This window comes from Heterocephalus glaber, unplaced genomic scaffold (assembly GCF_053883595.1).
Source record: "Heterocephalus glaber isolate CG9 unplaced genomic scaffold, H.glaber_assembly_v1.0 deba00001428, whole genome shotgun sequence".
Lineage (NCBI taxonomy): Eukaryota > Metazoa > Chordata > Mammalia > Rodentia > Bathyergidae > Heterocephalus > Heterocephalus glaber.
In genome coordinates, this window is record NW_028258293.1 from 20367940 (window position 1) to 20394860 (window position 26921).

A 26921-nucleotide genomic window follows, 5' to 3' on the forward strand; every position below is an offset into this window, starting at 1 on the left:
TGCAAAAAAATAAACAATAACAACAACAACCACAAAAGCCCTGCCTGGTCCTACTATGAAAGAGCAATTTAATTCAAAAATCCACATTCAGACATGGATGACCAGCTTTTCTCAGCCTCCAAGCATCCGTGAGTGTTCATCTACACATGTAGACTAATCTCTAGCTGATGAAATTTCCACCTACTTAAGCTGGGAATGGCCCAGAAAGCTTTAACCATGGCCACTCTGGCCATTTCCTTCAGCTTTGGGGCGGAAGCAGAGGAGATAACTGAGCGGTGCTCATGGGGCTCCCTCCTTTGCCTAGTGGAGGAGCCCATGGTTTGAGTCTGATAGAAACCTATAACTGAGAGGCACACACAGAGAAATGCTGGGCAAATACCAGGGCCTAAGTGAGATGAATCCTGGTCCCTGAGGTCCAGATCAGCTTCGGGCTGAAAACCCTCTTTCCTATGCACTTTGTCTCTCGTTGATGTTCAAGGAACGAATACCTCAGGTGTCAGACTGTGTACAAGAACCTGATGGAGAAGAGCAGAAGAGAAGAGGCTGTCACGTCCTCCCCATCTTTTCCCTCAGGGGAAGACCTCAAATATCTTTTTTTTCCCCATTATTTACTGCTTATTTCATGCCTTCCTTTCTTCCCCCCATGAATACGTATGAAGTGTCTTCTCTGTATCAGGCTTTGCGTCAGGCACTGGGATCCAACAGTGAGCTTGCATCCCTGGGCTCTCCTCGGGGACTTAGGGATTTGGAGGGTGGGGGCCTGGCCTTTCTGCTGGTGGCCTCAAGAGATTCTGCCACGTGGGTGCTGCCGAGTTACTGTTCCACAGCTATCCGGCAGGTCCTCAGAGTAGATTCCTGCTCTTTCCCATAATTTCTACCTTTCCCCATCTTTCTCATCCTCTAACTTTTAACATTTAACCTTTAGTAAATCCATACCAGGAAGCAAAGGACTGGGTCTCCCAAGCCAGCTTCCTCTCTTCTTTTATGACATTTGATTGATACATCTTGGAACACACTGTCACACTGTGTTAGGGCTTGCGTCTGGATTTCCCCACAAAACCCCATGCAGTCATAGGTGAGGCTTTTCAGAGGTGGCTGGATCTAGACTGTGTAATGCTGGGATTAAGTGTGTTTGCTTATTAAATTACTCCACTGATTGGTTTGGCACAGCTCTGGATATGGATAATGGGAAGACTCACTCTAGATGTGGGTGGTACCACCCAAAGGGTGGATAGCCTGGAAGGGATAAAAAGGAAAGGCAGGATGCTGCTGCTGGTTCTGCTTCTGCTTCTTCACCACTTTGCTGCTTTGCTGCCTTCTGCCTGCCATGAACTGCTTCTCCTCCATAATGCCCTTCTGCCATGTCACCCTACCTTGGAGCCAGCCAATTATGGACTGAGACCTCTACAAGCTGTGAATTAAAATAAATGTCTCCTCCTTTAACTTTGTATGATTCCCTAAGAGCGGTAGCCTGGATGAAATATAAGAGACAGAAAGAGGGCGGCTGTCACTGTTTGCTGCTTGCTGCTTGCTGCTTGCTCCTGTCTGCCTACTTTGCTTTGCCATGAACTGCTTCTCCTCTACAAGGCCATCCTGTCTTGGAGCCAGCCAACTATGAACTGAAACCTCTACAAACTGTGAACCAAAATAAACCTTTTCTCATTTAATTTTGCATGTCAGGTATTTTGTCTCAGCAATGAGAAAAGTAACTAAGACCCTTTCTTTTCTTTTATTCTTTTGAGGGGGGCAGTACTGGAGATTGAACCTAGGACCTTCCCCTTCCCACTGAGCTACATCTCTAGCCCTTTTTATGTAATTTTAATTTTGAGACAGAGTCTCACTAAGACACTATGCTGCCCAGAGTAGGCTCAAACTTGTGATCATCCTCCCTCAGCCTCACTGAGTACTAGGGTTATAGGTGTGTGCCACAATGCTCAGCTCCAGACCCTCTTTTTAACTGTTATTATGTGACAATCACAATGATTTGTTTTTCCAGTTCTTGGTTCCTACTTTTTTACATAACCCTTTGGCTTACAGATCCTTGTCTAGACTCTTGATTGGATTATCCCCTTTAAAATTCATGTTGAAATGCAACTCAGTGGTAGAGCACTTGCCTAGGATGCACAAGTCCTGGGTTCAATCCCCAGTACCAGGATAAATAAATAAATACAATAGTAACTAGGCACAGTGTCGCACATCTGTAATCCCAGCACTCTGGGAGACTGAGGCAAGAGGATCAAAATTGTAGCCCAGCCCGAGCAACTCAGCAATTTAGTGAAACCTTTTCTCGAAATTTAAAAATAAATACAGGAATGAAGATGTAATTCAGTGTGAAAGCCCTAGGTTCAACCACCAGTCCCTCAAAACCCAACCAAAAAAAACTCATGTTAAAATATAATCCCTAATATGAGGAATTAGTATTGCAGAAAACAAAGTTAGTTAGAAATTATTATAAGACAGTTGGACAAGGCTGGGCCCTCAGCATAGAAAACAATTGAGGCACATTCACTGGTTAACATTACAAAAGGGGGAAAAGTACAGCATTCACATATTTCCCCTAGAGATAAATAAATACCAGTGATTGATATTCTAAATAGGCATCAATCTCCCTAGCCCATTTCCTTTCCGAAAATTCCTGTTCATTCTATGTAAGCTTGTTACATGATTTGTCTTCCCATTTGATCTCCATTTAATCAATATTACCTGGGTGACTGTACTTGTAATCTTATTGGTTGATCATGGTTTTGTCCCACCTTATGCCCACCTTGTGATTTTCCATTGGATCTTATAGTTTTGTCCTACTTTGTACCCGCCTCACCTCATGGTTTTGCCCTATAAAAGACCTTTGAGAAGCAGGGTGGGCAGGCAACTCACTTTTTGGGCATCCCCTCCTGTCCCTCTCAGGCAGGAGCTGTCTTTCCCTCAATAAATATCCCTTACTCTTAACCTCCATTGTTCGTAGAATTCATTCTTCAATTTTAGAAAACACGAACTCATATTTTGGATATCTAGCAGGTTGTGAGTTATAATATTTCCCTTATTTGGATTATTTTTGCTTACTTGGATTACTTGGTGCCCTGTATCATTACGAAAGTAAAAACTTAATCTGACTCTAGTATTTAGAGGAAGGACCTTTGGAGGTAATGAAGATGAAATGAGGCCATAAGGGTGGAGCCTTAATCCAATGGAACTGGCTTTTTCCCCCTATTATGTATGTTTTACTTTGCTCTTTGTTTATAGTTTGAGTTTCTCATGAAAGAGAAACCATGCTATATTTAAACTGTGTCTCTGATTTCTCTTCACAGTATGGTCTTAAACTGCATACATTTTTCTACAAATGACTCAAGTTTATCCTTCTTTATGGGAGACTAGTACTCCATTGTGTACATATTCCACATTTTCTTTATCCATTCATTTGTTGATGGGCATATAAGACACTTCCTAGATTTAGCTATACATGGGTATGCATGTATCACAGTAATATGACTTTTTTCAGTAAGATACCTAGAAGGGGAAGAGCTGGGTCAAATGGAATTTCTTTTTTTTAATTTTGGTTTATTTTGTTTGTTTGTTTGTTTGTTTTCAGACAGAGTCTCCCTATGTATTCCAGACTAACCTTGAACTATGAAGACTACACTGGCCTCAAACTTCCAGCAATCCTGCTTCAGCTTCCCAAGTGCTGGGATTACCTGTGTGCACCACACGCAGCATTTTAGTTTTTTGAGGAATCTCTAGTTTACATTCCAACCAACAATGAAGAAGTGTTCCTCCCAATACACATGCCCTGAAGCCTTGCCAGCATTTGTTATCTGATTTCTTTTTTTTTTTTCTTAATTTTTTTTTTTTTTGGTTCTGGAGTTCGAACTCAGGACCTTGCATTTGCAAGGCAAGTGGTGGAACCACTGAGCCAAATCCCAGGCCCTTCTTACTATTTTTTTTCCCATTGGTACATTTTATTAGTACATTTTAGGTATACAGTACATTTATTTACATTTCTCACTGGGAACTTGTACCTTTACATGATGCATCTTGGTTCTTATTTTTTCTTACTGTTTTTTTGTTTGTTTGTTTGTTTGTTTGGTACAGGGGATCGAACTGCAGCAGGCTGCAAAACCACTGAGCTAAATCCCCGCCCCTTTCTTACTGTTTTTTGATACAGGATCTCACTGTGCAACTCAGACTGACCTTGAACTCACTATGACGCTAAGGCTGGCCTCTAGCAGTGATCCTCCTGCCTCAGCCACCCCAGGGCTGAGATTACAGGCACACCCCAGGGCTGAGATTACAGGCACACCCCAACACACCCAGCTATTATCTGATTTCTTCATGATAACCATTCTTTTTGGTGTAAGATGGAATCTCAGTGCTGTTTTATTTTTCATTTCTCTAACTGCCAGATGCTCACATTGGTAGATAGGGAAGGCAGACTTTAGATCTTTGCTAGATACAGGCAGCAAGGCAAGGCTTCAAGTACTTAATGCCAGTAGGCACTTTCAGACCTAGCTGTTTCTGAGCACAACTCAAATTGGCCCTGGCTTCTCACTATTGGAGGTGGGGCCCATGTCCTTCCTGGCCTGAGTTTAAACTTCTCAGGGGATCTCTTTTTCTGGTTTTTTGATTTTTTTGGTACCGGGGATCGAACTTGGGACCTTGTGCTTTCAAGGCAGGCTTGGAACCACTGAGCTAAATCCTCAGCCCTCAGGGGATCTCTTTCTAGCCTGCTCCGTGTCCACAGCTGTCTCCTGTGGCTGTCTCCCACCCAGTCACTGTGGGAAGGTAACACTGGGAGCCCTAAAGTAAAGATGTTTTTCATTGCTCTGAGTCTCAGACTTAAATAGCCCTTCCCTAAATGGCACCTGATCAAGCAATCTCTGCTGACATGGCAGTGCCTGTGCTTGAGCCCCTCTCCCACCATCAGCTCCCATGAGGAACGAGTTCCCTTGGAGCAGAACACTGAGCTGTTTTTGCAGTTCATGGAGGCTGTGGGCACCATTTCTCCCTGGACCTCCCAGCCCTGGGCATTGACCCAGCTTCTGAGGATTCAGAGTTCAAATTGTTTCCTTATTTTCTCTATGTTGTAGGCCATCTTTCCAACTTCTCTATAGATTCTAATTTTTCCTGTCAGTTCTTCCCTTATTCCCTGGGATCTGATGTTCTTTTTTTCTTCACCAAGTTGTTATTTTCCAGTGTCTGGAATTTGGATCTTGGAGAGGATGAATTTTGCTACCAATCACCACTCCACCATTTTCTTCCTCCCTACTTAGGACTGTGGCTCTTCAAGAAGAGGACAGGCCTCAGCTGGGATGTCTGGCCCCACAGGTGAAGCTCTATACTGCCTGGGGATTCTGCAGGGTCCCAACTAGCAAGGCTCTCACCAGAACAACTCTCCAGTCTGTTCAAAACTGTGAACCAAATAGCCTTTATTCTTTATAAATTACCCAGCTTGTGGTATTCCCTTATAACAACAGAAAATGGACTAAGATAGCCCTCATTACACAGAGATAAATATATATTATATTTTTTGCACAAAATATGCTTAACAGAAGAAACAAAATAGCCAAAAATATCAACACCTACTTTAAAATTAGTAAGATTTTTTTTTGTACCAGGGGTTGAACTCAGGACCTTGCACTTGTGAGGCAGGCGCAGTGCCACTGAGCTAAATCCCCAGCCCCAGTAAAAATTTAAATATACCCTATTTATTCTCCCTTTGCATTATAATGACCTATTTATTAACTTTTTTTTTTTTTTTTGAGGCAAGGTCTCACGAAGTTACACAAGTTGGGCTTTAACTTGCAGTCTTCCTGACTCAGCCTCCCAGAGAGCTGGGATTACAGGCGTGCTCCACCATACCCAACTATAATCATCTTTTTATTCTTATAAACTTTTCATTTTGACTTATGGACTTTTAAATATGTTATGATTAGTTGAGTGTGTGGTAGCACACATCTGTAATTCTAATATTTTGGAAGGCTGAGCAGGAGGTTGGCAAATCAGACTCCTGACAGGTGACTTTAGTGATTTGGTAATTTAGCAAGACCCTGTCTGAATGAATGAATGAATGAATGGGAAATTTGGGGATGTAGCTCAGTATGAAGGTCCTGGGTTTAATCCCCAGTACCACCAAAAAAGGGGTGTGGAGGTGGCTGGGAATGTACTTCATTGCAAAGGCCCTGGGTTCAACTCTTAGTACTGAAAGAAAAAAGAATAATATGCGCCTGGTGGGAACCTCTGCACTTGGCTCCATAGTTTAATCAATACGCTGTTCGATTTTTCCCTTTTTTTATTTTGAGACAGAGTCTTGCTAAGTTGCCCAGGCTAGGTTTGAATTTGCAATCCTCTTGCTTCCCAGAGTGCCTCAATTACAGGACTACAACACCATGCTTAGCTATTTCAATTTTTTGTTGGTTTGTTTTAGTAGCTTTGTTTTTGTTTTTGTTTTTCAGACAGGGTCTTACTAGGCAGTTCAGATTAGGGGCTGGGGATTTAGCTCAGTGGTTCTGCCGCCTGCCTTCCAAGCGCAAGGTCCCGAGTTTGATCCCTGGTACCAAAAAAAAAAGAAAAGAAAAGAAAAGAACAGATTGGCCTCAAACTCTTAATAATCATCCTGCCTCAACCTCCTGAGTGCTGGGAATACAGGCATGCACTACCACACTTGACTTATTTCAAATACTTTGGAAAGCAGCATTTTCTTTTTTTTTTTATCCTTTTATTGGTACATTTTAGGTATATAATATAATGACATTCATAGCTTTTTCTTAAATGTCATAAGCCCCTCCTAATTTTTCCCTCTTTTGCACATGGAATTGACTATTCAAAAACCCTTGATTTTTTTTCTTTTCTTTTTTGGGGTTTTTTTTTTTTTTTTTTTTTTTTTTTTGGTACTGGGGATCGAACTCGGGTCCTTGTGCTTTTTTTTTTTTTTTTTTTTTTTGAGACAAGGTTTAGCTATGTAGTTCAGACTGGCCTTAACTCACCATATAGCCCAGGCTGGTCTTGACTTTTCAGTGACCCTCCTGCTTCAGCCTCCCAAATGCTGAGATTATAGGCGTGCACTACCTCGCCTTGCTCTGGATTTCTTTTTTTCTTTTTTTCTTTTTTTTTTTTTTGGTACAGGGAATCAAACTCAGGTCCTTGCACTTGCGAGGCAGACAGCAGAACTACTGAGCTAAATCCCCAGCCCTCTGGATTTCTTTTTTGAGCATAGTAGAATTCAAACTCTGGATGACCAGTGTGCAAATCAATTTGACAATGTGTAAGAAGCCATTGTTCCCAGGTGACAAACCTGAAGAATATTTTTTTTCTTTTTAAGGCCATCATTTGCATTTAAACTTTCTATATTTATCCACTCTATGCTATTTTCTAATACAAAAATTTACATAATCTCCTCTATCATATACTTCTTTAATTTTTAACCCTTCATTACATTTGTTATTGTAACATCTTGTCTTTTATAATCTTTATTTGAATTATCTACCATCATTCCCAACTCTCCTCATTGATGCAAACTTTGCATCCATTTTTGGTCTGAAATAAATGTAGGACTAAACTGTAAGACATATTCAAGTTAACTATGCGTATCTGTAACTTGGCTATTTATAAGTGGCTTGTGTCCTGCTTCAATTTTAATCTTTTTAAGAATCTAGGTGTAAGTATGAAATAAATGAATATCTTAATATTATAATACAATAAAAATGATAAACCAGTAATGATGGCACACTCAGGAGGCTGAGACAGGAGAATCACAAAATAAAATTTAAAAAATCTGGAGCTATAGCTCAGTGCTCCCTGGGCTCAAACACCAATACTGAAAAGAAAGAAACTACTGGCTATGGTGGTGCACACCTATAACCCCAGCACTTGGGAGGCTGAGGCAGGAGGATTGCTATGAGTTCAAGGCCAGCCTCAGGTTAATGAGTTCAAGGCCAACCTGAACTACATAGCAAGATCCTATCTCAAAACACACAAAAAAAGAAAAATTTGTTAATGAAAAATATATGACACCATTCATATTGACTTCATGAGTTGCTATTGTGCTTGTATTAATCAGATGATACAACAAGTACACACAGAACAGTTTCCATTGGTGATGGGAGGTCAGTCTGCCACAGTTAAATGGTAGGAGAGGCAAGGAAAAGTGGGAAATGCAAAAAAGACCTGGAAGCTACTCTGCGGCCCCACTGGATAGCTGTGGAGTGGTAACTCAGCAGCACCCACAGGGCAGGGCCTCTTCAGGTCAGCAGGAGAAGGGAAAAGGACATCCACCAAACCCTCGATCCCCAAAGGGAGGCCAGGCCTGCATGTTCACTGTTGGATCCCAGTGCTTGGTACACACAGAAGATGCTTCATACATATTTATGGAAAGAAGGAAAGAAAAGAGTGAGTTCCTAATACACAATGTATGTTATGTTCCCAGTCATCCCAGACAACTGAGTCAAAATACAACAAAAGCAGTACAATCAATTATATGACACCAACCAAGCAAAACATTCAAACACAATTTTAGGAAATTCACAACAAGAAGCATAGGCATGACAAGAACCACAGCTGCAGCAAGTAAAATCAAGTAATAAAAAGGGCCTGGCCTTTACATAGTGTGTAATTCCTTTGGTATGAAAGCCAGAATTAGTAAATCCACGCGGACAGAAAGTAGGTTAGTTGTTACCTAGGGCTGGGAGAGAAAGGGCAACAGTGAGTGACAGCTAATGGCTTTCTTACTGGGGTAATAAAGTTGTTCTAGGATTTAGCTCAGTGGTTTCACCAGCTGCTGCACAAGCTCAAGGACCCAAGTTTGATCTCTGGTACCAAAAAAAATAAAATAAAAGTGATTATAATGATAATCACATAATTCTGAATCCAGTATTATTATTGCTTAGATTTTTTCCTGATCCTGGAGACTGAACCCAGGGCCTTTACACTGAGCTACATCCCCAGCCCTTTTCTGAGACAGAGTCCTGCTAAGTTACTAAGTTAGCCAGGATAGGCCCAAACTTGTGATCTCCTGCTTCAGCCTCGCAGAGTGCATAAATTATTGGCATGCGTCACAATGCTCAGCTAGTTTGGGGCTTTTTAAAAAATCTTTTTTCAAGCAGGAAAAATTTATTTTTCCCCCTACCCTCTCCATCCCCTCCCTGCATCTCTTGTTCTCTTTCCTATTATCTATCTTTCATTTTGCTCTTTATTTATATTTCAGGTTTCTCATATAACAGAAACCATGCGATATTTAAGCTTGTGTGTCTGATCTACTTCACTTAATGTTATGGTCTCAAAGTACATTCATTTTCCTACAGATGGGGCCAGGGATTTTGCTCAGTGGCTCCACCGCCTGCCTCACGAGCACAAGGTCCCAAGTTTGATCCCTGGTACTTTTTGCTACTCCGGACCTTGCACTTCCGAGGCAGGCATCGGAACCACTGAGCTAAATTCCCAGCCTTCCATTCAATTGTTGGGTTTTTAGGGGGGGGGGTTGGGTATTTTTTCCCATTAAGTTTATTGGTACATTTTTGGTATAAAATACAGTTATATTCATCATTGGGATTTTCTACCATTACATGAGTTTCTTGTTCCTTTTTTTTCCCCTTTCCCCACCCTCCCTTCACCCCCTCCACCCTTCCCTATTTGCAAAGAATTTGTTTCCATTTTTTTCCTTTTCTCATATTTTTTTCTTTTCCCTTTTTTCCTTTCCCCTACCACTCCACTTCTCCTGCTCCTTTAGACCTTTACTTCCTGTTACACAATATCATTTATACATTTACATTTTTTAAATTATAATATCAAGATCTAGGAGACATTACCACAGATTTTACAGAATCTTAAAGGATATAGAAAGCATATTTCAAAAATTTGTTTTGAAACAAATTTAACAACTTCTAAGAAGTACCTTGGAAGACAAATTAATGAAACTAACTCTGGAGGAAATATAAAATTTGAATGGCACCTATTAAAGAAAGTATATTCCTAGCTTGAAAACCTACCTATATGACAACAGCAGGCTCATATACATTTTAACTGATGAATTATATCAAACATTTAAAGCAGAAAAAAGAAGGAACACTTCTCCCCTCATTTTAGGAACTCAACATTGTGCTAAGCCTAAAACTGGATAAGGATAATAGAAGAAAAAAGTATGAACATAGATGGAAATTTGTTTAACAAAACAAACCATTGGAAGTCAGATCTGGCAGGATGTAGAAAGTGGTTTTGTTATAGGGATGGCAGTGTTGGTTCAGCATTGGAAGAGCCACCCCCAAAAGTCATCATTTTAACAGAGGAAAGGAAAAAGCCATATGATCCTGTCACTAGTTGGAGAAAAAGTATTGGACTAAATTCTACAGCTATTCATGGTAAAAGCTATCAGGAGCCTAGAAGTAGAACAGAACCTTCTCAACAGATTAAAGACATGTACTCCATACTTCCAGCGAGAATGCCTTATATAAATGGAGAAGACACAATGCTTTCTCCTTAAGGTGGGGAACAAGGGCAAATATGCTTACTCTTTATCTGTCCATTAAACTTTGAAACCTAGTCCCCACCAAAATAGTCTGGCAATAAATTGATACAACTAGGATAGGATTGGCATGGCAGAAGCAAAATCTTTATATGTAGATGAAATGATCGTCTACAGAGAAAATACTAAGAAATCTCTAGGAGCCCCTAGAACTTGTACATGAATTTAGCAGGATTAGAAAACACAAAGTATATATAAAAATTCAGGTCTGGGTATACTTGCTATAAATGAAGAGTTGGATATTGAAATTTAAAAGTTATGTAGGAGTACAAAGGATCTAGAAAAGTTAAAAAAAAAAACAAAAACAGTGTTGGAAGATGTTTAGTACCTAATTTTAAGACTTCTTCTAAAGCTACAGTAATCAAGGCAGTGTTGGTATAAGGAAAGACATACAGATCACTGGAATAAAACAGAGAATCTAGAAATAGAACCACACATATATGGTCCACTGAGTTTTGAAAGATTATTTAACATTAGTATTTTTTAGAATATAAACTCAATTCAAGAGCCAAGGAAGAGATATTGTTTTCAGCAAATGGCACTAGAACACCTGGTATCCGTATATAAAAAATTAACCTCAAAAAAAAAAAAAAATTTAACCTCAACCCTTTTTTTCCATACATGAAAAGAACTTGAAGAGATCTATGAACCTAAATAAGAAAGCCTAAAAGTATAAAACTTTAAGGAGAAATAATAAGGGAAAATATTTATGAATTCAGGTTAGGCAAGAACTACCTAGGATACAAAACAGATGATGTATAAAAGAAAAAAATTGATAAGTGAGATTCCATCAAAATTTAGAACTTTAAATGACATCATTAAAATGAAAAGTAGTCCTTAAACAGACTATATTTACAATGCATATAAACTATGAGCAGAATATATAAAGAACTCTTACAGCTCATTAATAGACAACCCAATTAAAATGTAGACATCAGATGATAAATAGCCAGTATAGCACAAGGAATGCAACTCTAGAATCAGAAAAATACTAATCAGTACAATAATAAGATTGAATTATACACTCATTAGGGAGATGAAGTTAAAAGTTTTAAAAGCCATGTCATGACTTTTTCTTTTTGTTGGAATCTTCCCCTTTGTGTTTAATTTGTCACGCCCAATGGATTCATTCTGCTGGGTTTCCTGGGGTTGTGAACCTCATTGTCTTTTCCTAGGGTATTGTCTAAAATTTTTTGGAGTGCCGGTTTGGTATTCATGAAGTTCTTGAGGTGCTCCTTATCATGAAAGTATCTTATTTCTCCATCAATTTTGAAAGATAGTTTTGCAGGGTACATCAATCTGGGTTGGAGGCTGTTTTCCTTTAGGGTTTGAAATACATCACTCCAAGCTCTTCTTGCCTTGAGGGTTTGCATTGAGAAGTCTGCTGTGATTCTGACGGACTTTCCTTTGTATGTGATTTGTTTCTTTTCTCTCACTGTGCCGCAGACCAGCTGCAGTTGTTGTAGGGTAGGAAGGGGAGATGTCTTGGGACTGCGATGAGGAAAGAACCTTCACAAGCAATGTTCAGGTTCCCTCTGAGAAGCCTCAGGGTCTACTTTATTTTTATATGTTAAGCAATAGCTAGGAGGCATTGGGTGGAACATGTTTACATTTTAAACTGCATTAGCAATTTCTATTGAAGTAAAGATTATTTTTTGTTAGACGAAGTACAATTCCTCTAAGCTATTTCATTTCATTGAACATCATGAATACATACTTAAAAATTACAATTGTCCCCTTATTTACCCACACCTAAATAGAACAGAAAGTAACTTAATCAAAATATTTATATCAGCTGGGGTTCAAGCGAGATTTAATCAATTAAGTGTCAAACTTGTTGTCGCCAGCTGGCCCTTGAGAAATTGCACAATGGTTAATATAGTTGCTATTAGCTCTCTATTTTTCTTTACCTCTATTCATCTTAACTAAATGTCATTTGGGTTCATAGTCCATGAGCAGGAGATATTTACAGCACTTTGAGAAATATCGAGTAACTTGTCTCTTTAATGCATTTACCTGTCTTAACTTTCTTTCTTTTTTCCATTTTCCACTATTTCTTTCATCCAAAGTCTGTCTTTCCAATCTTTTTGTAAGACCCCTTTAGTAAATATAATGTCAACAATAAGAGAGGGAGTCATAGTGGGGGAAACAGAGGGGGTTTTAGGAGAAGTTTCTTTAGAAGTGGATGTGGCAATAGAACTAAGAGAAACTGGAATTTGGGACTTGTGAGCCAGATCAGATTTCAATATATCATTACCAATTTGCCTCATGGAGAGTTTGTTGTTAGTCACAAACACAATGACTCCTGTGATCAGAGTAACAATCATAAACCTTACGGCAAGAAAAAATAAAACATGAGGGTACGATGTGTTCCACCCTTTCTTTCCCCCAGCTGGAACTTTGTCAAGCAGCAATGGAGGTCGGTTGGGCTTCGCCATCACTGCTTGTAGAATTTTGTTCTTCTGTTGGATTTCTGGAATCCCAACTATTATATGCCTATGTGTAGATTTTTTTTGATCAAGGCTAGCTGGAGTCCTATATGCCTCACTTATCTGTATGTCAAGTTCTTTTCCCCACCTTGGGAAGTTTTCTGCCATCACTTCTGTGAATAGATTTTTTATGTCATCTGCACTCTCTCCTCTTTCGTCATTGACTCCAATCAGTCTTATGTTATTCTTTGCATCGTCTAGCAGCTGCTGGATTGATTTCTCATGTTACTTTACAATTTTAAAGCAATTTTTCTTTTCCTGGTCACTAATTGCAATCTTTTCTTCTATATCTGAAATTCTATCCTCGTATTAGTTCATTCTGCTGCGAAGACTTTCAATGGAGCTTTTAATCTCCTGGAAATCTGTTTGCATCTGTTTTATGGATTCCATTTGTTTCCTATGTTGAGATTCCACCATGTTCCTCAGATCCTCTATTTTTTTATCTGTGTCCTCTCTAGATTTATTAATCATGTCTTGCACCACGAGCAAAATCTTTGCTGTTATCTGAGTAATTATTTCTGATTTCATTTTTCCCAGATCCTCTTTTGTTGCCAGTTCAGAGAGTCCAGGTGGTTGAGTATCAGATTGTTCCATCTCATTTCCCTTTGGGGTTTCTGTAGGTGATCCAGAAGTCTGTTTTTGAGACTTGTTTACGTGTCTTCTCACTTCCACGGGGTGGGGGGGGAGGTGATTCTGGTCCCTGTGTGGCTCACTTTCTCTGCCCTAGGAGCTTGGGATGGCAGTGGGGAAGCTTCCTTCTAGGTTCTGGGACCGGCTCACCTTCTCTGCCCAAGAAGCTTGGGATGGCAGCCCCTCCATTCAATTGTTGGTGCACATATAGGACACTTCCAAGATTTAGCTATTATTAAGAATTGTGCTCCTGGGCATGGTGGTGCACACCTGTAATCCCAGCACTTGGGAGGCTGAGGCAGCAGGATTGCAGTGAGTTTGATGCCAGCCTGGGCTCCATAGTGAGTTCAAGGTCAGGCAGGACTACATAGTGAGTCCTTGTCTCACCAAAAACAAGTGCTCCTATAAACATGGGTAAGTGTGTGTCATGGTAATATGATAACTTTAACTCTTTCAGGAAGATACCTAGGCAAAGAATTATGGAGGCAAATGGAATTTCTTGTTTTGTTTTTTTGAAGAATCTCCATATTGGTTTCTGTAATTGTTTTACTAGTTTACATTCCCACCACCAATGAAGAAAGAAGGGTTCCTTTTTCTCCCTGCAGCATCTACCAGCATTTGTTGTTATCTGATTGCTTGACAATAGCCATTCTTTCTGGAGTAAGATAGGATCTCAGTATGTTTTAATTTGCATTTTCCTAATGGCCAGAGATGTTGAGCACTTTTCCATATATTCATTAGATATTTGTACTTCTTATATGAGAAATGTCTGTTCGTTTCAGTTGCCCATTTTTGGATTGGATGTTTTATTTTAGGGGGATCTAATTCTTTTGAGGTCTTCATATATTCTAGATGTTAGTCCTCTGTGCAAGGGGAAAGTTGGAAAAAATTTTTCCCATTCTGTAGGTTGTCTCCTCACATTGTTGGTTGTTTCCTTTGTTCTGCAGAAGCTTTTTAATTTAATATGTTTCTATTTCTTGGTTCTTGTTGTCTCTTGTGCAATTGACATTCTGTTCAAAAACACCTTGCCTACAATTTTGTCTTTAACAGTTTTACCTAGTTTATCTTCTAGCAGATTGCTTCTGTTTTAATGCTTAAATCTTTGATTCATTTTTATTTCACTTTAGTACATGGTGAGAGAGATATGGGTCTAGATTCAGTCTTTGGCATATGTAGCCCCTTTTCCCAGCCACAGTTGTTAAAGAGTCTGTCTTTCCTCCAGCAAAGGGATTTGGCCTCTTTGTCAGAGATAACAAAGCTGAGTGTACCTGAAGCTCGGCATTCTCTGTTCTGTTCCATTGACTTACATGTGGGGTGTTTTGTTTTGTTTTGTTTTATTGCCAATACCATACTGTTGTTATTGTGATGCCTCCCACTTTCCTCTTGTTACCAAGGATTGCTTTTGCTAGTCTAGGTCTTTTCTGGTTCCATATGAATTTTAGGATTGTTTTTTCTAGTTCTGTAAGGAATGCTGTTGGAATTTTGACTGGGATTGCATTAAATTTCCCTATCAATGTTAGAAGTAGGGTCATTTTGACTATATTGGTTATACATATGTTTCCATTTTCTGATGTCTTCTATGATCTCCTTTTTCTAACTACTGTAGTTTTCATTATAGAGGTCTTTCAATTCCTTGGTTAGGTTAATTCTTAGGTCTTTAGAACCTAGGAATTTTTCTTGATGATATTGTGAAAGATATTGCTTCCTTAATTTCTTTCTTGGTGAATTTATTATTGGCATACAGGATCTTCACTGATTTTTTGTGTGTTGACTTTGTATCCTGCTACATTACTGAATTTGGTTATTAGTTCTAGGAATCTTTTTGTGGAATTTTTAGGTCTTCTATTTAGAGGATTGTATCATCAGCAAGTAATGAAATGTGACTTCTTGGTTTCCTATATATAACCCTTTTATTTCTTTCTCTTGCCTGATTTCTCTGGCTAATGTTTCAAAAACTATATTGACAGTGATAGTGAACATCCTTGTGTTGTTCCTGATTTTTTTTTAAACTTCCAATGTTTTATTTATTTATTTATTTATTTATTTATATTTATTTATTTATTTGGTACTGGGGATCGAACTTGGGTCCTTGCACTTGCAAGGCAGGTGACAGAACCACTGGGCTAAATCCCCAGCCCTTGTTCTGATTTTAATGGGAAAGCTTTCAGTTTTTCTCCACTTAAAATGATGTTGGCCATTGGTTTGTCATAAATGACTTTTATCAAATTCAAATAAGCTCCTTCTATACCTATTTCTTCAAGATTTTTATCATAAATGAGTACTGGGTTTTGTCAAAGGCTTTTTCTGCATCAATGGAGATGATCATGTGATTTTTGTCCTTGCTTCTATTCATGTGATGTATTACATTTATTGATTTGTGTATGTTGAACCTTGCCTGCATCCCTGGAATGAACTCTACTTGATAATGATGTATGTTTTTTTGATAATTCAATACATCTTGTTTTCTGATAGGTCTCCCACTACCTCAGCAGCTATTATGTATAGTAGCTGCCCTCTTCCTATGGTGCCTTGCCCCCTCCCCTGTGTGATGGCATGCCAAGATGGTTGCTCCCACCAAAGAACAAATGCTTCTTCCCAGCATGCCCCTGTTCCCACCTAGAGAGTAACCTAATACTTGCTCACCTCCTACCATCTAGTGATGTCACTGGCTCCTCCATTCCCTTGTCACTACCTCACTCAACCCTGCCTCAGCCCCTACAAACCCCCAGTCTCTATAAAAGACTCTCCCTGCCATGGCCATATTGCTTTTGTCTCTCCTTTGGTCAGAGACAGCCCGGCAGATCTATTCCCCTAATAAAGGTTTGTTGTGGCCTGGTCTGGTCTTGGTCTTGGGCCTTTTATCTGACATTTCTGGTGCTGTGACTCAGATAGTAGATGGTCCATTAATGGACAATCCCCCGCAGGACAGGGTTGATTGACCTTTTGGCCATCTCCATTGGACAGACCATATCTGCCATGCCAGGACCCTCTGAGGCTTTCTACCTTTGCCATTGCTGACGCTACACATCCACACTGGTCACCAATGTCTGGGTGAGTAGGGAGCTCAGCCTCCCTCTCATCGGGTTCTCTGTCTCATTCTCTCTCCCTCCAGGGACTTCTCAGAAATCCAAGCCCTTGGTCAGAGAATCCTCCATGGACTCTGGGCCCAGGACCATGCCCCTGGGAGACATCCCATTGGCCCAGCTCCTCTCATTCTCTCCCTCTGGGAGACTCACTTGGAGATTTTCAAAGGAAACAAGGACACTTCTCCCCTTTGTCTTTCTCCCAGGGAGCTGCCTCCTCCTCACCCACTCTAACAAGGGGGCCCAACAATCAAAACCCCGCCCCTCAATACCTCTGGGCTGCCTCCTGGCACAACTCAAACCCCTCGGATTGTTGGGACCAGACTTTAAGCCAAAAAGACTTGTTTTCTATTGTAATCAGGTTTGGCCTCAGTATAAATTAGATAATGAGTTTCCATGGCCCAAAAAGGGCATTTTCAATTTTAACATACTGTGTGATTTACACAACTTCTGTCAGCTCAATGGCAAATGGTCAGAAATCCCCTACATAGAAGCCTTTTTCTACCTACACTCTCGACCCTCCCTCTGTCAAACCTGTTCTCCTCAAGTACTCCTAGCCTGAGCCGATCACTCACCGCTCTTACCTCCCCTACTTTATAACCCTGCTGATAGGAAAAAGTTTTAAAGTTTAGTAGATAAGCTGTTAAAGTAGTTGTGGAAGCAAATAGGTAGTGTATCCCTTTAAAAGCTTGCCTTAGCCCATTGCTTCTGCTGTTTAAAGTGAAGGTTATATAGCTCCTTTGATTTGTAGGGCCACTATAGATAACATCCTAGCTCTAAAGAACAAAGTGGGAATCCTTGAACAAACTTGTGATATATGTGCCTTAATTGTCATGTATTTAGGACTGCAATCAGTGACAGAAACCACCTGTGTCTAACCATTAAACAGAAATTGGAACTTTATTTACTTAACAAAGACCACTAGGGATGAGATAATGACTGACAAAAGTATAAAAGGTTTATAGTAAGTCAGAGACAAAATATTTAAAAGCTATAAGTAAAAGATATATTTTTTATATAAAAGGATTTTATATGTTTGTCTTGTTAGCAGAACAAGACCAAAAGGCCTAGGTACATCGAGAAGGTGTGTGGAAGTGGTTTATAAAGGAAGTATGTATGTTTACTTGTTGGTTTCAAGTTTATTATAAAAGGTTTACAAGAATAGAGTTTTCATTCCTTTCTACAAGAGATCTCTGTTAATTGACTTACAAAAAGCTTTGAATAGTCTTATTTATAATTATAAACCTAAAATTATAATGAGATTATAATTCCATTGGGCTAAATATATTTGAATACACTCTAGTTTTATAAATTGTCTTATATCTTTGTTTTTTGTCCAATCGTGCAACTGTTTTGTTTATAGATAAAAGTTATTAAGTTCAAGGCATGCTCCCCTTGGTGAACAAAGGAGCAGCCGCATGGAAATATTTTCCAGTCTTTGTTCACTAGGCGGACCTCAACAGTTTTCGTTTTACAACAGACTGACCTGATAGTTTTCATAGCCTTATAAAAGACTTACATCAATAAATATTACTTAAATATATTATTATACTATGTTTACATCAGTTGTCACCAAAGGGATAAATTCTAAATATGTTATTATGGTATGCTTACACTGGTCATTTTCAAACGACTAAATATCCTGTAAAAAACAGCAATAACAAGGTTTTATTTTTCCTGGTGTACTGAATGTATTTATACTTTCTGACTGCACAGGTTTTCTAATATTTGTTTATGATAATAACCTCTTTTTGATTCAGGTATTTGCCTTTTTCACACATTCCGGCTATTTATGACAACAGATACATTTATGGGCTGAGATATTTTCTTTAGATGGTATCCTATCAAAAGATAATTTTTTTTAAAGATAATTTAGATAAAAACTTTTGGTGTTTTTTTAAAAAATGAGTATGTCTAACAATGGCTACCTAATGGCTAACAAGATGGACATTTAAATGTGTTACAAAGGTAAAATCATCATAATTGTCATGTTAAAATATTATTTGTGGCTCTTTTTCTGTTAATATTCTACAGGAATTCAACTACTAAAAAACAACCATGACTGATAACAGTAACAGTTCTCTACATTTTGAATTCCAAAATGCTTGTTATTCAGGTAAAATTATAATAGTTAAATTCATTACTTTTGTTACAATGCTAATGCTATTGACCTTCTCTTTTGGGTGTTCAACAACTAAAGTTTGGAGACCAAAACTAAAAAGGTAACTGGGCTATGAGGACAGCCAATATTTTGGCCCCAGCCCCTCAAGGTCAACAGAGATCCAGGACATGAGGGAACCTTCTCTACAGGGTCCTACATCTTTGGTAAGTCACTCAACCTCCTAAACAGGGAGATTGCTGGACACCAGAGGAAAATGTACTGTATGCCAAAGGAGGGTCACCAAGAAAAAATCTCCCATGATTTCACTGAAAGCAACTTGGTCAAGTAAGGCCATGACCCATCCTGACGGCTGACACTGACAGAGGAGCAGAGAGGCTCTATGCATGGCTCTAAAGTAATGGCCTGGGGAGACTTAACTGACCTTGATAGATAACAAGAGGTTCATATTGATTGACACAGGTCCCACTTTAACTTGGCCTTAAACACCCGGCAGAAAAAAACATAACCAAAAGAGGTATAAAACAATGACATAATAATAGAGCTAGACTTCAGAAAAATTAAGACATAGCCCACCCATTAAAATCTTTTGGTTCACTCATGACACAGCCATTTCAAAACAACAAAACTTTGGGGACTAAGTAGAAGGGAAAATCATTAATTAGCTACAAGTGTGTATAGATTCTTTTCAGAGAAATTAAAATAAGTTCTTTACAGGTGTCCAATCCTAGAAACCACTGGTCTCCAGATCTCTCCTTTTAGATAGCATTTTTCTGACTCTGTGATAACTAATTAACTATTGTGTAGTGATAAAAAAAAAACCCTATAAAGTAAGAGTATTGGGAAAAAATCACCTGCTTGTCAGCAACAGTCAGGATAAGTTCTATACCAAGCAGCTACAAGATTTATTCCTTTTAAAATAATGTACATCCTTGTTCTCTGTTTATGACGCCTGTTCTCTCATTGTGCTTATATTTCCTGGATACCTACCTGTGTCTAAAAAGATCAAGCCTTTTATGTTACACTTGATCTCCTTAAGTGTCCTTGTTGAGGTTATCAGTTCTCTTTATTTTTAAATATATCAAGGATGCCTCCAAAAACTGAGAGATACAGGAATAAAATTGTCCTTTACACAACTATTCCATGGCATTGCTGGAACTATCAACCTAAAATGTGTGTTTTCATGGCCTTAAATTTAAAGGACAAGTCAGGTTCATAGTAACACTACACTCATCAGTATGTTGGCCTCCAAAAGACATTTGCTCAGTTACATACACCTTTTATATTCCAAAAAAAAAAAAAAGATTATAAAGATTATATAAATTGTGTTTATCACTTTTCCACTCATTCTCTAAGAACAAGGACATGACACATGGGCCCTTAGATCATGACGTATGATCTCTCACTTCCATAAGTCTCTTACTTCTATAACAAATGAGCCCCTAAACATCCAGCTGTCTCTGTAAAACCTATGTAAATAATTTTTTTTAAATTACATGTCAAATTAAAAAAAAATTAAGATTCAATGGGCCAGATAGATATGCCCCCCAAGGTACTAATCAATAGTGGGGTATGTTTGGTTCCTGGAGCTCATGGCTCCCCTGGCTATTACTACTCTTGGGACCCCTCAGTATTATCTGTTTAATTCTCTGCTTTGGACCATGCCTGGTTCACTGTTTTCAAAATTTCTTGCAGGAACGAATGAGGACATTCACTAGCCAGACAGTCACGGAGTTCATCATGGCAGGGTACCAGCCAGTTCGATGAAAGGAAGAGGTCCCCACTTGCCACCGGCCTCATTAGATCCAGGTCTAGCCTCAATCTCTGCCCCTTGTCAGCAGGAAGCAGCTCCAGAAGAAGAGACCTTCACCCAACTATCATAAAACAAAAGCCTGGAATGACAGGTCTCCCACTGCCTCAGCAGCTATTATGTATAGCAGCTGCCCTCTTCCTATGGTGCCTTGCCCCCTCCCCTGTGTGATGTCATGCCAAGATGGTTGCTCCCACCAAAGAACAAACCCTTCTTCCCAGCATGCCCCTGTTCCCACCTAGAGAGTAACCTAATACTTGCTCACCTCCTACCACCTAGTGACATCACTGACTCCTCCATTCCCTATCTCATATTCCTACCTCACTCAACCCTGCCTCAGCCCCTACAAACCCCCAGTCTCTATAAAAGACTCTCCCTGCCATGGTCATATTGCTTTTGTCTCTCCTTTGGTCAGAGACAGCCCGGCAGATCTATTCCCCTAATAAAGGCTTGTTGTGGCCTGGTCTGGTCTTGGTCTTGGGCCTTTTACCTGACATTTTCCAGTATCTTGTTGAGGATTTTTGTGTCAATGTTCATTAAAGAGATTGGCCATGGGCCAGGGATTTAGCTCAGTGGTGCTGCCGCCAGCCTTGCAAGCACAAGGTCCCAAGTTTGATCCCCAGTACAAAAAAAAGAGAGAGAGATTGCCCTGTAACTCTATTTTGGTTTGGTCCTTTTCTGGTTTTAGAGTCAGGGTAATGTATCGCTTCTCGGCCTTTTGGCTAAGATCAAGTGTAGAATCAGGGTAATGCTAGCTTCCAAGAATGACTTTGGGAGTACTCCTTCCCTTTCAATTTTATTAAAGAGTTTGAGGACTATTGACATTAGATCTTTCCTAGAGTTCTTGTAGAATTTTGCAGTGAATCAATTGGGATCTGGGCTTATCTTAGTCCTATAATTATTATTATTATTACTACTACTACTACTATTTCAATCTCATTGCCAGATATTGGATTACTCAGGACTCTTATGTCTTCTTGGTTTGGCTATGGTAGTTCATATGTATCTAAGAATCTATCCATTTCTTTTGAATTCTTATATTTTATTAGAGTACTAGGTCTCAAATTACTAATAATCTGGATTTTTTTTTTTTTTTTTTTTTTTTGTACCGGGGATGGAACTTGGGACCTTGAGCTTGTGAGGCAGGTGCTGGAACCACTGAGCTAAATCCCCGGCCCAATAATCTGGATTTTGACAAAGACCATTGTGATTTCAACTTTTCCATTTCTAATTGCATTGATTTGGATTCATTCTTTCATTTTTTAAGATTGGCTAGTGGTTTATCTATTTTGTTTATTCTTTCAAAGAATCAGCTCTTGAGGGAGGAGGCAAAGGGGGGAAAATAATTGAGATGTGTTATATACATGTACCAATTCCCCCACAGTGAATGTAATCATTATGCACTGCAAGCATGTACTAATAAAAATTAAAAGAAAAAAAAATTAAAAGAAAAAGAATCAGCTTTTTAAGTCATTGGTTCTTTATATTGTTTGTTTAGTCTCAATTTCACTAATTTTTGCTCTTTATAATTTTCTTTCTTCTTCTTGTTTTGAATTTAGGTTGTTCTTGTTTTTCTGTGACCTTGTGGTATATCATTAGGTTATTTAAACTGTCACTGTATTTTTTTTTTCTTTCTTTTTCTTTACTTTCTTTCTTTCTTTCTTTTTTTGGTTTTTGGAGGCAGGATCTTGCTTTGTAGTTCAGGCTGGCCCTAAACTCACTATATACCCCAGGTGGACCTTGAACTCACAACAATACTCCTGCCCTAACCTCCTGAATGCTGGAGATTACACATATGCACCACCACGCCCAGCTTGTCTCTGTATTTCTGATGTGGGCATTCATAGCTATAAGCTTCTCTCTTGGGACTGCTTTCATTGTATCCCATAGGTTCTGGCATGTTGCACTGGAGTTATTGTTTGATTCTAGAAGTGTGTCTACAGCCATACCACCCTGAACACGCCTGATCTCATCTGATTCTAGGAAGTGTCTAATTTCTTTCTTGATATCTTCTGTAACCCACTGATTATTCAAGAGGGTATAATTTATTTTCCATGTGTTACATGATTTCTGTGGTTTCTTTTGCCATTGATTTCCAATTTCATTGCATCACAATCTGATAATATGCATGAGATAATTTCAATCATTTTGTATTTACTTACACATGCTTTATGGACTAGCATGTGGTCTATTTTGAAGAAAATCCCATGTGCTTCTGAAAAGAATGTGTATTTCATTGCTAGGACACTCTATAAATATCTATTAAGTCCATTTGTTTGAAAGTTGGTTCAACTCTGATATTTCTTTGTTGATTTCTTGTCTAGTTGATCTATTTGTGACAGTGGGGTATTGAGGTGTCCCATTACAATTGTATTGGTGTTTATCTGATTTTTTAATTTCTAGTAGAGTTTGTTTTATGAAGTTGGGTGCATCCATTTTTTGGTGCATATATGTTCATAATTGTCATCCCTCCCTGTTGAATTATTCCCTTAACCAATAGGTAGTGACCTTCTTTGCTTCTCTTGGTCAGTTTTGGCTTGAAATCCACTTTGTCTGAAATTAGAAAAGATACTCCTGATTTTTCCAGGTTCCAGTTGCATGAAATAATGTTTTCCAGTTTTTGATTTTTAATTTGTATATTTCTTTCTCAGATTAAATGTGCTTCTTGCATATGGCATATTGTTGGGTTTTGTTTCTTATGATTGGGGAACTGAGACTATTCACACTGAGATTTACAACTTAAAGATACTGTATTATTCCTGTCATTGCCCTATTTTCCTTGGGCTGATCTCTCCCCACCCTTTGCTTAACTGCTCACCTTGCCTAGTGTATTCATTCTATTTAATTCTGTGGCATCTTTGGTTTCATTGTCTCTTTCTAGGATATCCTTCAGAATTTTTTGTAGTGCTAGTTTGGTGTTCATGAATTTCTTGAGGTGCTCTTTGTCATATTTTTCCATCAATTTTGGAAGAAAGTTTTGCAGGATATATAAGACTAGGATGGAAGGTGTTATCATGTGGAGCTTGAAACACTTTACTCCAAGCTCTCCTCACCTTTAAGGTTTGTGTTGAGTGGTCTGCTATAATTCTAGTGGGTTAACCTTTACAAGTTATTTGTTGCTTTTCTTTAACAGCTTTTAAGATTCTGTTCCTGTGTTGGACTTTTTATGTTTTGACTATGACATTATGTGGAAAGGTTCTCTTTTGGTTATGGCTATTTGGGGTTTTATATGCATCACTTATCTGTATTTTCAAGTTTTTTCCTAATTTGGAAAATTTTATGCTATTATTCTGCAAACAGATTTTTTATGCCCTTTGTACTATCTTCTGATTTTTCACTAATTCCAATTAATCTTAAATTAGTCTTGTGTCATCTTGCAAGTATTGAATCCATTTTACATGTTCTCTTGTTGTTTTTAAGGTATTTCTGAGTAACTGGTCTTTGAAAGCATCTCTACCTTCTAAGTTTACTGCTCTGTCCTCACATTGGTCCCTTCTGTTCCCCATACTTTCAATGTAATTTTTAACCTCCTGGATGTCTGTTCTGAACCTTTTCATGGACTTTATTTTGCTAAACTTGTCACTCATGTTTTGTATTATTTTTGTTTAGCTCAGCTAGCTTTTTATTAGTGTGTTCTGTAACCTCGATTGTTTTATTACCTCCATTATCTGATTAGTTATACTTCCTGTGAGCCTGCTTAGCATCTCATTGATCTATTCTTTTTTTTTGGTACCGGGGGTAGAACTTAGGACCTTGCGCTTGTGAAGCAGGTGGCGGAACCACTGAGCTAAATCCCCAGCCCTCATTGATCTATTCTTTAATCTCCTTCATTATCCTTTCAAACAATTGGGCTATGTGGCTTTTGCTTTGCTGTCCCTTAATGCCCATAGATTGGCTTTGGGGGATTTGGGAGTTTGGGAGGCATTTTGTTGCCTTTTCTTTATGATTGTTTGCTTTCTTTTGTGCTGATGTTTACAAGAGCTTATAGTGGAAAGACTCCCTTACTAGTATGTTGATACATGTACATAACACATCTTAATTCTTTTTACTTTTCTTTCCCCTTCTCCTCCCTTCCCTCTTCTTCTAACATTTTAAACCAAAGTTGTAGGAATCTACATGTCTTTATGAAGAACTTCACAGCAAAGCTGTCACCACTTTTACACATAAAAGTAAGCCCTTTGTGGTCTATCCTTACAAATGAGCATAATATATGTAGACATGAAAATTTCAAGTTCTGCATTGAGCACTATTTAATCTTGATATAAACCCAAAATAATCAAATTTCCAAAGCATTCACTTAAACTTAAAAGGACATGGGTTTTCAGCAAAGGAGAACTTTGAGAATTTCATCAGTGTCCTTGGCAATCAGAACTTCAGTCCCAATTGGCATGGATGAGTGCAACAATGAGGGTCCAGAAGTAGAGGAGGAGGCACACGCAGCCAGAGCTGATCTTGACCTACACAGCTGGCCATCTGCTGGGTACACTCTGGAATTTGGAATCAGGACTCTACCAGTTTGTCAGTCTTCATGATGTACAAGGAAGCCAGGCATCAGGTGACAAATGGAGTAGCTGCATTACAACTCCTTCTTTCTCATTGTTCATTGAGCCTGTCCATCTTGTTCATTGCTGGCTTCAGTGGCCATTGTGTCACCAAGGATCACGCCATCACTCCCCAAGAGGCTAAACTTCTTTACTTGGCTATTGTTGGATGGTAGGATATGAAAGGCAGAAAGCAAAGGCAAACAGCCCCCAAATGTTCTTTGTCTACAGAAAGTGCCTGTTCTTTGATGGTGGAGCAAATGTAGGTGCAGCTGTTAAATTTGTAGGATCCATGGGTTGGCGCAGCTGTGTGTATAATGATGCCCAGCAGGGTGTGGTTGCAGGAATGAGCAGGTTCGTTGGTCCTGGCTAACCATGTGAGGTACAAGGTGTAGAGAGAGATGACAGAGGACTGTAGGGGGCCAGAACTAGGATGGCGTCCCTGGATTTTTGGGTGGATTGATATAGTAGAAACCACAATGCAAAGGATCAGATTAATACTGCTGAAAAACTTGTTTCGCATGCATCCATCTGGCTTAGTGCAGTACATATAGGCCAGCCCAACAGAGAGGATTGGCAAAATATAAAACAAGCTTCTAAACAGAGTATAAAGTGGTACAACAAACACTTGGGTTTCCTTCTTCCATATGACTTACCCATGCCTCATGTCAGGCTCAGTTTACCAAAAGCACCAGTCAGATGAAGATGAAGCAAACAGCCCCTAACAGGTCAACAATAAACCAGACCAAGATGAAACAGCCCCTAGGGATGCAGAAAGATTCAATCATGGTGCCAACAATGGCGACCATTTTGAAGAACCAAAATCCACTGTGTAATACTGCTCTGGGATCTTTTCTTGTTTTTACTTTTAACATGCGCAACAGGAAAACAAAGAAAAAGATGACTCAGCTAAAGCTGATCCAATCTGCAGCTTTATAACTGACCAGCACATCACAATCTTTACCTTTAAATCAGCGACCTTATTTTAAATCTCCCTTCACAGAATCCAAGAATCTTTGTCAGCTCAGTTTCCATTCTTTCTGTCAGCATGATACAGGACACAGCAGCTCAAGAAGAAAGTAAAAGCATAGATGAGTTGAGTCACAGTGGAATTCTTACTGTTGGGATAGCAATTACACAGCAAGCATGATACACCCTGCAGAGGTGAGGGAGAAGATGTCCCACACAGCCCCCATGGTGATGCCAGTGATGGAGGTGGCTCTCTGGAGGCTTCTTGCACGGTGGGAACTGCCAGGTGAGGAGTCATCCAAGAAATACGACCTGGTTTGGATCTTAAATGTGCCCCAAAGCTCATGTTTTGAAGACTGATTCCCTAGTGCAGTAGTATTGAGAGGTAGGGTCTTCAGAAGATTATAGAATCATCAGGGCTCTGACGTCATGAATGAATTAATCTATTTATGGCATTATAACTTTGTAGGCTATTGGGAGGTAGTAGAAACTTTAGGAGGTGGGGCCTAGTTGTAGGAGGTAGGTCATTGGGGCATACCCTTGGAGGTATACTTTGTCCCTAGTGTGTCTGTCTGTCTTTCTCTTTCTCCTTCCCTCCCTCATTCTTGCTCCCTACCATGATATTCTGCCTCACCACAGGCCCAGAAACAATGGGGTGGGGAGGTGTTAGGGTAAAATAAAATAAAATTTATTTTGAAAAATAACTATGGACAGGGAGTGATGAAGGTGGTGAGAGGCCTCCCGAGCCAGGAGCACAGCTGTCTGATGGGAGG

General features: G+C 39.2%; 1 non-coding gene and 1 pseudogene across 1 annotated transcript; one reads left to right on the top strand and one right to left on the bottom strand.

Annotated features, from left to right (window-relative positions):
• The first annotated feature begins 21340 nt into the window (after nucleotides 1–21340).
• On the top strand, nucleotides 21341–21522 carry LOC147827999 (U2 spliceosomal RNA). Its single transcript, XR_015451512.1, has one exon. It is a non-coding gene; the product is annotated as a U2 spliceosomal RNA (small nuclear RNA).
• Nucleotides 21523–24997: 3475 nt separating this feature from the next.
• Nucleotides 24998–26491, bottom strand: LOC101703741 (serine incorporator 3 pseudogene; annotated as a pseudogene).
• Between the last annotated feature and the right edge of the window lie 430 nt (nucleotides 26492–26921).